The sequence below is a fragment of the Camellia sinensis genome, chromosome 15 (assembly GCF_055761805.1).
Source record: "Camellia sinensis isolate YWXY chromosome 15, ASM5576180v1, whole genome shotgun sequence".
In the NCBI taxonomy this organism is placed as follows: Eukaryota; Viridiplantae; Streptophyta; class Magnoliopsida; order Ericales; family Theaceae; genus Camellia; species Camellia sinensis.
Window position 1 is genome coordinate 30,216,961 of NC_138975.1, and position 13,569 is coordinate 30,230,529.

Sequence of the window (13,569 nt, forward strand, 5' to 3'; positions counted from 1 at the left end):
TTTCCTGAATTTGATAAGCCCCTTGCAATCCATCCCTCTATGCCTAGCTTTGTAGTATACCCATATGTTCCTTTCGACCGTCTTCGCAACCTTGAAGATAACTTGCTTTCGGCATGGTATACTTCTACCTTTCCATCCAAAATAGTACGAAAGACTTTGCAATCCATTGAAGCTTTGGGAATCAGCCCTGCACTCTTAGCTAAGAAAGCAAAACTTTGCTCATCTGATTGGCCAGAGTGCGTGAACGAGCCCCAGTTTCCACCTTCATTTAGAGAGGGCCCACTGCTCCTTCCTTGCCTTCCAATCCAAATTGGATTGAGGAACTGAAGCTCACCCTCTTCGAGAGCCAACATTTTGCTCCCTACCATGCTCTAGTTCCTTCAACTGCCTATCAGCAGTATAGAGCCCAGACTCTACTTGTTGCCTTTTCTCACTTATCATTTGAGGTCCTTCGAGATGACGTTTCTCATAAGAACCTTTTATGGGCTTGTGATATTGTCTCTCAAAGCCACACACTCAACTCTGTAGCCCAAGCAGAGCTTCACACCTTCCTAGATCAACTCCCTCTGCTGCTGAACTGGCACAAAAAATTTTTTGCCAACTATAAGTCACTGGAGAAGATCTCTACTACTCGTATTCAGACCCAATATAAGGCAGAGAATCTTCTTGAAGAATATGAGGACTTCAAAAACCACGATAAAGATGCCAGTATGGGTGATATGCCTGGGAGGGGGGAGATGGATGAAGTAGAGAGAGCTCATAAGCAAACAGAGTTTGAAATGAAGGCTCAGTAACTCTTCTTCCAAATAAAGGCTCATCAATTAGATAAGCCAAATTTAGATAGGGTAGAAGAAAGGCTAGAAAAGGAATATGTATTTATTTAATTTTGCTGGACAAAGTTTCATGATCTTGTGACTCTGTCCATCCCTTTTATGAAATTGAGAATGTAACCAAGTAGGTTTTCCCAATGTAAATGTTTCATCAATCAAATTGAGTGCTCCATATTCCAATTCCATAGTTAATATGACTTTATTCTTTACCTTGTGCATACAATCTGTATGAATGACATCTTCGAATCAACCAATATTACTTCGAAGCCTAGTTTAGGTATTTCGAAGCATGGAGTTTTCCCTTAAAAATGACAGCGTTTGCCTTCGAAGGGTCTCATCTTAGCAAAAGGTTCAAGAAAGTGCTTTTATGCATGGGTAAGTCATTTGATCATTGAACTTTCCATATTGCTTGACCAAGTACAGGATTCATATTGCGTACTTATTTTGAAATCCAAAAATCAGGTAAGAATCATATTCTAATCATTGAATATTACAAAGATTCCTTCGAAGGAAATTTCCTGTTACGGAAAGCCTAAGAGAATACCCTCAAAACCTTCGAAGTAAACAATCCCTAATTACACTTGAGTTTAAGGTATAAAACTAGCTTCAAAGTTGACGGTCTGTTTTTGAAGCCAAGCTGAGCATTTGAAAAACTGGCTTCAAAGCCAACTAACTGTTTTCGAAGCCAAGTTGAGTGTTTGAAATGTGTTTCCCTCCTTCGCAAGGCTTTCAAATACTATTTTGAAGGTAGCTCTCTTTCTTGTGTTTTCAGGAGTTTTAAAATAAAACCTTATTCACACACATGAGTCAAACTTGGGTTTATTTGACCAGTTATGTTAAATGGGTAATTTTGGACAGAACGGTTTAAAACCCCCATCTTTACGCGCTTTACTTATTCACTTGTCCCAAATTTTCCTTTCACTTCCTACTGCTCTCAACTATAACTTTTTACCCTTCTTATACTCACTCTACTCACCCTGCTTTTAACCTTTCACTGATGGCTTCTTCTTTCTCAAAAGTACCGGTCGTCGAGCATATGAGTCTGTCTGTGGCTTTGAGGAGGTGTATCAATGAAGAGTGCGACAAATACAAAGCTGGTGAACGAAGTGCCATTGATAGACGCATCTTCGTCCCCCGTCACTATGCTCAAGAGAAGTTCATCCTTGGACCTCTATCTTCAGGGAAGCCTCTGCTCAACTTCCTGCTCTGTACCCTCGTTTAGAGGATCACTGCCTCCTCTACGAAGGGGGTCTTAACTGGGGAAGTTGGAAATGAACTAGTCTTATCGTTGTTGGCCCACAATGAGGCCAGAATGAGAGGAATGGTGTGACCGAGTTATTCCTGCCAGGATATGAGACTTCCAAGAACTCTGTTTCCTCGACACCCTTCAGTCAACCAAGTTTTCTATTCTTGAAGACCCTTTTCTTATACCTGCTACACTTTACTTTTGGAATCCATCTTTCAATTTTTTCCAATTTCGGTGTGGCATGATGGCCCCCACTGTCATTGACATGTGCCATCTTTTAGGGTTGTCACCCATTGGTACACCTTTCGGTCTAGACTATTCCAACCTTAATGCCCCCTTCTCTACTCCCCCTTTGAACTCTTCCTTTAGTGATTTTGTGAGCTCTGAAAACAAGAAGGAGGGTCTTGTAACAAACCAAGAGTTCTTTTCTTTTCTTTTATACTGGCTTTGCAAATTCCTATTTTGTACCTCTTCTCAGAGGATTATACCTGAGTTATCTCCTATTGCCAAGGCTCTTGCTTTGAAGAAGAAGATAACATTGGCTCCTTACGTCTTGGGTCATGTCTATAGAGTTTGTTCCCAATTCTGTGAGAGGCCCATGGATGTAAGCCAAGGAGACCCATTTTGGGTACTCTAACTCTAACTTTTTGCATACTTCACAGATTTACACTCCAAATATTTAAAATTCCTTATGCAAGACCCTACCACTTATGGAGTGAAGTTCGCCAAAGTCTCCCTTTACCCCTCCAGTTTTGCCTTATACTTTTTTTTTTATCAACTCCTACATTCCCCTCTTTTCACCTTCGTTTGTCCCTCTCACTACTAGAAATATGACTTTTTGTGTCTACTTTTTTGCGATTGATTATTTAACCGTCGCAAAAAATCATTTTTGACATCAAAATCTCATTTTACAATCTCATTTTCCTGACCCAATCGTGTTCTTAACTTTAAAAAAAGAAAAAAAAAAGGAAAACCCAAATCAGTAAAACTTGACTCTCTCTCCCTCTCTCTCAATTCCCTTTTTTTTTATTTCCCAAATATGAACTCTCTCTTTCTCTCCCTCTTAAAACCTGTCTCTCGCTTGACTCTCACTCGAATCTCACTGCCTCTGTCGCTCGAATCTCACTGCCTTTCTCACTCGAATCTATCAATCGATTCAACTCTCTCAAGTCCACACCTGTTGAAGATTTCATAATCGGTAAGCCTAAACACATCTTCATCGATTCAACTCTCTCTATAATGATCCGAGTTATGTACTTCTCTATAATGGAATCTGTCTCAAGAAGAATCTGTAATAGTGCTTTACACGGAGCTATGGCGCGCTTGTGCTGGTTCGCTCGTGACAGTGCCTCGTGAAGGCGAACGCGTGTTCTAATTTCCTCGAGGACATATTGAGCAGGTTAGTTTCCAACTCTAGGCAATCATATTAGGAGTTCTTTGTTTCTCTCGGAGGTTAGATTCATTAGGATTTCTCATAATGCTCTATAATTTTATTAATTTTGTCTCTCTTGGTTGTTCATCTTCAATTGTTCATTAATTTGTTCATCAGATTCAAATTTGATGAAAAAAATGGCTCCAAAATGTTTGATTATTGATGACGAATTATGTTTGATGGATATATTTGATTATCTTCAATCATCAAAATGATATTACTCCAATTTTGCCTAGTTAACTTTCTTCTTCCCCTAACCTTCATTATTTTCTTGTATTGGAAATATGATGTATTCTTAGAATGCACTTAGATCTTAAATGAGCCATTTATCATACATTTTGAACTTCTATTGAAAGGCCTCTTTGCACTTTTATTGTCTTTTATGACATTGAAGGTTTACCAAAGTAGAATTTTCAACAAAAGTGCAAATTAGAATAATCTGAAAATGTAGAGATCAGAGCTGTCTTACTTATCATCAGTGCCAGCAATTGCAAATGAAGAAGGTAACAAATTAAGCCTTGTCGTAGAATGTAGTAATTTATACTAATATTATTTCATATGATTATGTTATCTTTGTTGATCTTCTTTTATCTATGTTACTTGGCCTTTTCTTGTTTTAGGGGAGTTGACATTTAAGCTATCACGATACTCATGTGGCTGTCTTTCTGTGTGCCTTTCTATAATTGCAAATGAAGAATGTAACTAATTAAGAAGGTAACTAATTAAACTATCATGACATTTAAGACAAACACTTCTTCTTTCACCATTGGAGTAAATATATGCTTGGTTGTGTCTTCCTGTGTGTCTGTCTTTGAAGAATAAAACCTTTCAATTTTGAGTAGTTATTATTCCTACCTGTATTGGTTGATCAGTCACTGGGTTTGCATTTTTTTTGAACAGTGAGCATCTTGATTCTGTTCTTGATGTTGTGAAGAATGAGGCTGAGAATTGTGATTGCTTGCAAGGTATTTTCAAATTCTCACATGGTTTTTTTTTTTTTTTTTTTGGGTGCTAAATTTACCTTCCCATTGTTTCTAAGATGATTTTGGCTGCTAAAATTGATGCCTTTAATTTATCACCTATTACCTTGAAGATTTATTTGTTAGCTTGGTAGTAATTTTATGATCTCACAATAGTAGGACCTTTCTTAATTTCTTGTTCTAAATTCCAAGATCCCATGTTGAAATCGGAAGCATTACTTGTAGATGTCAAATCTCTTCCTTGGGTTTCCACACGACCTTCCATAAGAAGATTGATAAATAACACTAGCTGATATGAGAAAGTAGATGTCAAGTACTTTATTACAAGTTTGTGTTTTTAAGTTCCTTTCTATACCACACTAAATAATAACCCTATCTCATTATGAAAGAAAATAAAATGAATCTATTTTTAAAAAATCTACACGATTGTGCCTATCATGCCAGCCACATGCAATAATGAATAATTACTCAAGAAACGGCAATAACTTGATATCATAATAATAGTGAAATTGAATCTTTTTTTTTTTTTTGATAATCTAATACAAAATCTCATAGCATAACAAGTCTAAGTGGAAATTCTAGGCATATTTTATCTGCTTCTTTCTATTTTTTATTTGTATTTGTTGCAAATTCCAATTTGAGTAGAAAATTATCATGATGCGATTCTCAGTAACAATGACAACTATATATCCTATTAGTATATCCTATTAGAAAATTATCATGATGCGATTCTTAAGAATATTTGATTTTGACTTGATTCGGTTTTCTTAATTTGTAAAAACTACATATCCTATTAGTATATTTTTTTACTAGATTAACTCAAATAGTAGATAAGAAAATATTGTTTTCTTCAATTAAAAATAAAAACAAAATCTATATTAGCTTTAAAAATTATGTTTGACATACTTTTTAATAATTTAGATGTGGTTACATAGGAGATTCAAAAAATTCACGACACCCATTAGTGGAAATAATATTAAAATACATAACTAACTTTTTATTAAAAAAGGTTATTCGTGTCAACTTTATATTATGCATATTCAACACTAATCTGACGTGTTTAATATTCAGATTATCGAGTTGTGTTATATATGTGTTTGTGTCGAAAAATGATAAATCTTAAAATGCCTTCGTAATGGGTGTTCACATTTGTTCTTCTTGAGACAGACAATGGCTACAGAAATTACATAGCTAGGAACATTAAGAAACCATGTCTTCTTGAGCTAATCCACAGCAAACAGGTTAAATCAAGAGAAAATGCAGTGTTGCTGCTGACAGAACTAATATGCCTGAATAGGTATTATGTTTTAACTTTTAGTTTTCTTTTTCTTTGTTGTGCATCAATTATCAGTAGCATGCTGTAGAGCATCCTTTGCCTATGTACTATATCATTCTGCACGAGTGAGATATGCTTATTTCAGTAATTTCCATATTATGCATGTTTTGCAGTGTTATTGCTATGGATCGATTGTTTTAACCATAAATTGAGGCCACTGTTACTCATTTGAGGAGGAAAGACGTTAATTTTTTTTAAAGTGGCTTTCAGAATGAGGGAATACTGGATACAATGCATGTTTTACTCGTTTATCTCCAGAGCTCTCTGCCTAAGCAAAAACCCTTGGTTGTTGTTCTCCTTTTACACTTAGATCTTCTGGTATGCTCATCGAGTAAAAATTCTTCTGCTGATAGTGAACGGAAGTATTAATTAAACTATGATTCTGGTGTCTCCTGTTTGCCTGTGTTGATTGTTGCAATATCTTGCCGTTGAAAACATTGACTTGCTAAATACCAGTTGAATTCATACTTTGTTTATTATGTTTGTTATGCTACTCTACACATTGGCCTAAACCAATCAAACAATTTCTGAATTATGTTTATTATGACAGCAATGAACTGTTTCTGAATTATATCCCAGATTAGATGTTGATGGCACCAGAAAATGACTTTTAAGAAGTAAGACAATCATTTTTAGGCATCCGTATAGTCATTCAACTAGTCATGAGTTAGTACTGATGGAGACATGGGGTAACATCTACGCTTAGTTCAAGTTAGACTTCCTCAACGGAGTGCTTAATTGAGGCATGTTGCTTTAAAAGAGAACATCTATGAAGCAACAACTACATTGTTCTTAGAAAAGGGGATTCTGGGATAATAAAGCCGAAAACCAACTACATTGTTCCATAGATGAAGAGAACAAAACAGTCCATTTGACAGCACTGGAGGGAACAGATTGCTTGGAGTTCTATAAGAGTTATAACCTCATCTTTCAGATCATTCTCAAGGGAGAGGCAAAGTGGTGAAAATTACAATAGAGTATAAGAAACGAAATAATGATGTCCCTGATCCACAGAAATATCTGAACTCCTTGATTAATCTCCTTAAAGATGTTGATTCTAAACTTGTCCAAGCTTAATGCAATGGCTATCTATGAATAATGGTTATAGTATGACACTATGTAATAAGAGCTGGAGAGCTCTAGTGTTGATGCTTCCTAGTTTCATGCTTATAACATTACAAGAAATTAAGGTTTTAGAGACTAAAATTTAGGGACAAAGTGTGGTTTGTCTGGATCTAACATTTAGAGATTAAAGAAAATAACACCACTACTTTCACATTCTCGAACATGGCTAAGTGTGGTTTGTCTTGTACTTGATTTGGTTTTGACTTAGTTTTAATCTTGTAGGGATAGTGCCATGTGCCTGTAGAATTATATTAAAACCATGGCAGGTTTTGCACTACATATCTCGTTGTTAAATTTGCAATAAGAAATATATAGCCTCCTGCTGTTTGAAATATGGATTGTGACATATTACCTTTTTTCAATCTAATTGCACTACACCCATAGGAGTGATTAAAATTGATAATTTTTATTTTGGCAGTATATAATTTTTATCATTAATGCCTAAAATTTTTGTTGCATAGGTGCAATGTGGTAATGTGGAACTTGAAAAGAAAATTGATGAGAAGATTGGCTAGTTCTGGATTGTATTTTTTTCATAAAAGAACTTTTCCCAAGTTTTTAGTTGTAATAACTTTCACATATGGCTCAAATTTTGAGGCTCAGATGGAATGTTCAATTAAACTATAATGGTATACTGTCTAAATTCTTGTCATTGCTATTTCTAGAGTGCTTAACGCTATACTTTCTTTTTTTCTTTTTTTTTTTTTTTTTTGCGACGGTAACAAGATGGTCGCCAAAAATCATGTTAGTGTTTTTCTTTCTTTTTTGGGAAGGCAAAATAGCTGTCGCCATACGTAGTTTAGGCGGTCGCAAATAATTTGTGACCGTTGCTTTGCCGTTTCAAAAAGTATTTGCCACCCCCACATTCGCCACCCCCATTTGCCGTCGCATGGGCCGTCGCAAAAAGTCTTTTGCAACTTTTTTTATTATTTGCGACGGTTTATAGCTGTCGCAAAAAATGTTTTTTTTAGTAGTGTTGCAGCCAACACAGGGCCAACATGGCTGAAAACCTTTCTGGCTGATAGGCCCTACTCCAGACCCCAACACAAAGACATGTGGGCATCCATTCTAATCCAAAGGGAGCTTTTTGTTAGTACCTTAAATCCTCGAGCCTATAAATTCATATTTGAAGCCTACTACCCTTTCCAATTTGCTAGGCAATTTGGACTTATTCAGGGGATTTTTGCCCCTTTCTACAGTTTCTCTAATCCAAATCTTGCAACCAGAGAACTAAAAGTGCCAAAAACCAAGCTGGATGAAGCAGCCTTTAAGCTGATATAAGACTTGATCGAATTTGAATTTTTTTCCTTTATTCCACAAGGCAATGCACTAAAGAGATATCAAAATTGATGCAGCCAACATAGAGGTGCACTTGGTCATTTCCCCCAAGGATCTGCTGGTAGAGGTAGATGTGCCCTCTCAAGCCAAACCTAAGGAGACTAGGATCACCATCAGCTCCTCTACTGCTCCCATTGTTTCAATTTTTACTCATGTAGCCTCATCTCCTTCTCCTAGAATCACCAGGGCCACTTCGAAGAAAGGTATGTGCCTTGCCTCCTTTACCTCTTTCCTTTTTATGATGCCTTATTTGTTTACTTATAGCTTCAATATTTGGTGCAAGAACTTCACAAGAGGCTTTTCCTTAAAGGACTCATGCCTTGAACATTCTCAGGGGTAAGCAGCAACAATAGAAGAAAAAAAAAACTTTTGTTTAACCCTAAAGAGGAGGTGTTTGAGGCTCATTCAAAGGAGGAGGAAGAAGCAAAAGAGGAAACACCACTGAAAAGGGAGAAAAATAAGACATTCTCTCCTTCTGAGCTCACCAGGGACCCCACTCATGAGGCAGCTGCTAAGGCCATGGAGAATGAGGAATCTAAAGAAATTATTGTCTTTCAGAGATCAGAAAAGAGGAGACAACAACAAATACTAAGGAAAGAAACTGCTGCTGATACAATGCAAAGGAAGACTGCGAAGAGGACTAAAACTGCTGAATATTATACCCTTCACAGCTCTCCAACCATTACCACCACAACCACTGAAGCTGGTAATTTCTTTCAGTCCCTTCTGTCAATTCCTTTTTCCAAGACTTAGCATACATTTAACATTTTCTCTTTGTTTTCTGAAATGCAGCAACAGTCATTTCAGTCCCTCCTCCTTCGACACTGGCTTCTCCTACCTTGTCTGGGGATGAAGGGCCCTTCTTGACCTCCTCAGAACTAAGGGCAACTTTAAAAGGAAAAGGAAAGGTTGACCTTAGAGTGCCAATGCGTATAGAACCTCTCCAACTAATACTTCCACTTCCTGGCTCTGCACTCCCTATGCCTTCTTCTTTTTTTTTCTTAAAGCAAAGCATTCTATCCTCCCTTTCTCCTGGCCTTTTTACTCCCTCAAACTTGCTCCTAATCTTAATTGCCTCACCTCTACAGACTTCTCCTAAAGTCTTGGCTACCCTACTATCACCTGAGAAATCCCCAATGATTGCTTATTCTTTAGTGGCAGCTGGTACCTCCAAAGATGACACTGGCAGCTCAAGTTCACCAATTTCCTCCCTACCATCCAACTCCAGTCCCTCTTCCCTTGACTTATTGGTAGCCAGGACAATAGACGCTACTAGGGAATGCTCCACTCCCTTTCATATCCTCATGCTTCCATCTTTTTCTTCAACTAGTGATTCCTCTGTACTGCTAATGTCAGAGGAATAGATGGACATCTTCGAGGCCCAGATGGATAGCTTATTCAATATATCCTCACCAGCTCGAGCAGCCATTAGCAAGATTGAGCCATTGATCCTTGCTAACTCCTTTTTGGAGATTATTGAGAGCTTTTCCGCTGCTAGAGAACCCTTTTTGCCTCAGGTGGACTTAGGCACTTGCTTAGACTTGTTGAAGTCATTCTCAAGGATTCCATTTGAAGCCCTAAAAAAGCCTATTATCAAAAATGGTTTCCTCAAATGTTGTAAAGTCTTCGAGCAATCCAACATGGCCTTCGCAAGCCATTTATCACAAGCAGCAGCCACCATTGATTTTTATATCAACATCTGCCACATGGCCAAGGTTGTAAAAGAGGAGCTGCTGAAGGATAAGGGGTTTGTCTCCTAAATACATGCTAAAGTGTTTAAGCTGAATGGACAACACTCCTTTGTCTCTCAGCTTCATACCCAACTCCTACAGAGGAAGGCACAACTGGAAGAAGAACTGGCAGCAGTCAACCTAGCCTTAGATCGAAATACTAAAAGATTACAAACTACCAATCAAGGGCTAGTTGACAAGAGGCAAGAGATGGCTACAGCCATACAGTTGTTCCCATCCCTTAGCAGTAAAAAGTCAATTGTAAAGGAACAACTGAAACATTGCACTGACTTTTGGGCCAATTTATGGCTTCATGTACTTAAATCTTTGTGAAATGAAAATCCTTATTATATATGTTCCTAAGTGTTCAATGCTTATTTTATTTTTATTTTTTTTAGCATTTCTTACACTCCTTGTGTCTCTCACACAATTGGATAATAAGGTTTCAAATACCTGCCATTGATTTTCTTGGAATGCACATAACTATTTAGATTTCTCAAACGGTAGGCACTCCTAGGCAGGACTTTATGAACTTGATATGGTCCCTCCTAATTAGGTCACCATTTGCAAAATTTATGGCTTTTGATTCCTATTGGAAGTATTGTCTTCCACACCAGATCACCCTCATCAAAACTAATGTGCTGACTTTTTTTTATAGCTCTCGGTTGCCTTTTTCTTTTAGAAAATGATGTTATTTAAAGCCAAAATTCTGGCCTCATCCACATTTTCTGATTCCAAGAACATACTCTGATAATACTACTCAGTAGTTAACTGGTCTTGGCATTTTACCCTTAAGGATTTGATATTAACTTCCACAGGCAATACTGCATCATGTCCATTTACTAAGGCATAAGGAGTAATTCATGTACTTGACCTTGGAAAAGTCCTATAAACCCATAGCACATCTAATAACAAGTTATGCTAATCCCATGGATTGTCTTCCACAAGTCCTTGTATTCTTTTTTTCAAGGATTTATTAGATGATTCAGCTTGACCATTTGCTTGTGTATAATAAGGGGTGAAATTAATAAGACTAATTCCAAATTCTACTCTGAAAGATTTTACCATCTTCCTCACAATCTTATTATCCACAGTTATGGTCATGGATGAATTCTTTGATAAACCCAATAACTTCAGTTTGATCCATAACCTTATAAGGCTTAACTTCGACCCATTTAGTGAAGTAATCTGTGGCCACTAGAATGAAACAATGATTCTTCGAAGAGGGTGGATATATTTTCCCTATCATATCCATTGTCAATCCTCTAAATGGCCACAACTTCACCACTGTATGCAAATCAGTTATTAGCACATGTCTTATCATGCCATGCTTTTGACACGCCTGATATCCCTTTGCATATTCTATACAATCTTTAAGGATGGTTGACCAATAATACAAATGCTTTCGAAGCATCTCATCTTCATACCAAGTTGATGGGTATCACAGATGCCTTCGTGTACCTCATCCATGGTAGTAAATGCCTGTTTTGGCCCTAGACATTCCAACAGCAACCCATCTGCTCCCCTTTTATAAAGAGCATTGCCATACACTATGTATTACATAGACTGTAATTTAAGCTTCCTGCTAGCCTTCGAAGATGATCCAGTCAAATACTGAATGATTGGACACCTCCAATCTTGCTCTTGCAGGTCATTATGATTAATTTCTACCATAATGACCCTTTTAGCCAAAGGTGGTATTAGCTTTTGATATGTTACTTGACTTAAATCCATTTGAGTGTCATCCTTTCTTTTGAATCTTGGAAAATAAGTCACATTTGCTATTTGAAACTGAGAAAGCAAATGTAATGTAGCAACATAATATGGTAACATGCTCGCACTTTGACATTTAAAAATCCCTTTTACTTGGTTGATTACCAATTGGAAATATCTAAATATATCAACTGTGTGAGCCTGCAATCCAATAAGTATCTTAAGCCCCATCACCAAAGCTTCATACTCAGCTTGGTTATTGGAACAAGTAGCTTCATCAATTCTAAACCATGTGTGATTTCTACCCCCTGTGGTGACTTAATCACAACACCAATTCCAACTAGACCATTGGCTTTTGATCCATCGAACCACATTTGTCATGGCTCAATATTAACTATACCAAGATCCATTATCTCTTGGCTTTCTGTTTGCCATGGATGGTCTGCCAAAAATTAGCCAAAACCTATTCTTTTACTGCCTTTTTGGGGACATATTCTAGATGAAACTCTGATAGAGCTAAAATTCATTTGCCAATTCTTTCTCTTAGCATTGGTCTTGATAACATGTATTTAACCAAATCTGTGGTTGCAATTACCCAAATAACAGTAGGCAAAAGATAATATCTTAATTTCATTGCTGCAAAATACAATGCTAAACACATCTTTTCTACAACTAAGTATTTACATTCACAAGAATTTAAAAACCTACTAAGGTAATAGATTGCTTGTTCTTTGCCTTCTTCATTGTCCTGAGCTAGAAAAACTCCCAATGATTCTTCAGTTGTAGCAATGTATAGCTTCAAGGGTTTGTCTCTTCTTGGTGGTATCAACACTGGAGGCTTGGCTTCCTTCGAAAGCAACTTGATGCTTAGCTGTCCACACAAATTCTTCTTTATTTTTTATCTTTAACAAAGAAGAAAATACTTTAGTTTTTCCTATAGGATTAGAAATAAACCTTCGAAGGAAATTAACCTAACCAAAGAATTTTTGCAATTCTTTCTTACTTGATGGAGGTTTGGCCTCAAAAATGGCATTGGCTTTGTTCTGATCAATCTGTATTCCTTTCTCGTGTACTACATACCCCAAGAAATTTTTAACTGATACACCAAAAGCGCATTTGAGAGGATTGAGCTTTAGCTTGAATTCTCTCATTCTTTCGAAAGCTACTGTCAAATGAACCAAATGCTTCTCCATAGACTGAGATTTCACAACAATATCATCAATGTAACACTCGAGATATCCTCCAATAAGATTATGGAAGATAATGTTCATTACTCTCTGATATGTTGCTATAGTATTCTTCAATCCAAATGGCATCTTAACCCATTAGAAGGTGCCAATGTTTCCAAGACACCTACAAGCTGTCTTGTGGACATTCTCCTCTGCTATGCAGATCTGGTTGTAACCAGGATGCCCATCTATCATAGACAAAATCTTGTGTCCTGCTGAACTATCCACTAATAAATCAACTATAGGCATTGGGTACTCATCTTTTGAAGTTGCTAAATTTAGGTTTCTAAAATCAATGCATACCATTATTTTGCAATTCTTTTTTACTCTAGGCACAATATTAGACAACCACTCAACATACCTGGCTGCCCTCATGAAGCCTTCTTTAAAAAACCTAACAATCTCCTCTTTCACCTTTTGTACTACTTCAGGACCCATCCGTCTTGGTTTCTGCTTGTGTGGCTTGAAATTAGGCTTCACTAGGAGCCTATGTTCCACTAATGATCTGTCCAACCCAGGCAATTCATTATAAGACCAAGAAAAATAATCCTTATATTGTTTCAGGACAACCAACAACTGGTTTCTATCATTAGGATCCAACCAAGCACTG

At 37.0% G+C, this 13,569-nt stretch overlaps 1 long non-coding RNA gene across 1 annotated transcript; it reads left to right on the forward strand.

Annotated features, from left to right (window-relative positions):
• The first annotated feature begins 1,215 nt into the window (after positions 1 to 1,215).
• On the forward strand, positions 1,216 to 6,300 carry LOC145813636 (uncharacterized). Its single transcript, XR_014356831.1, has 3 exons — positions 1,216 to 4,222; positions 4,409 to 4,473; positions 5,656 to 6,300. It is a non-coding gene; the product is annotated as an uncharacterized LOC145813636 (long non-coding RNA).
• The last annotated feature ends 7,269 nt before the right edge of the window (positions 6,301 to 13,569 follow it).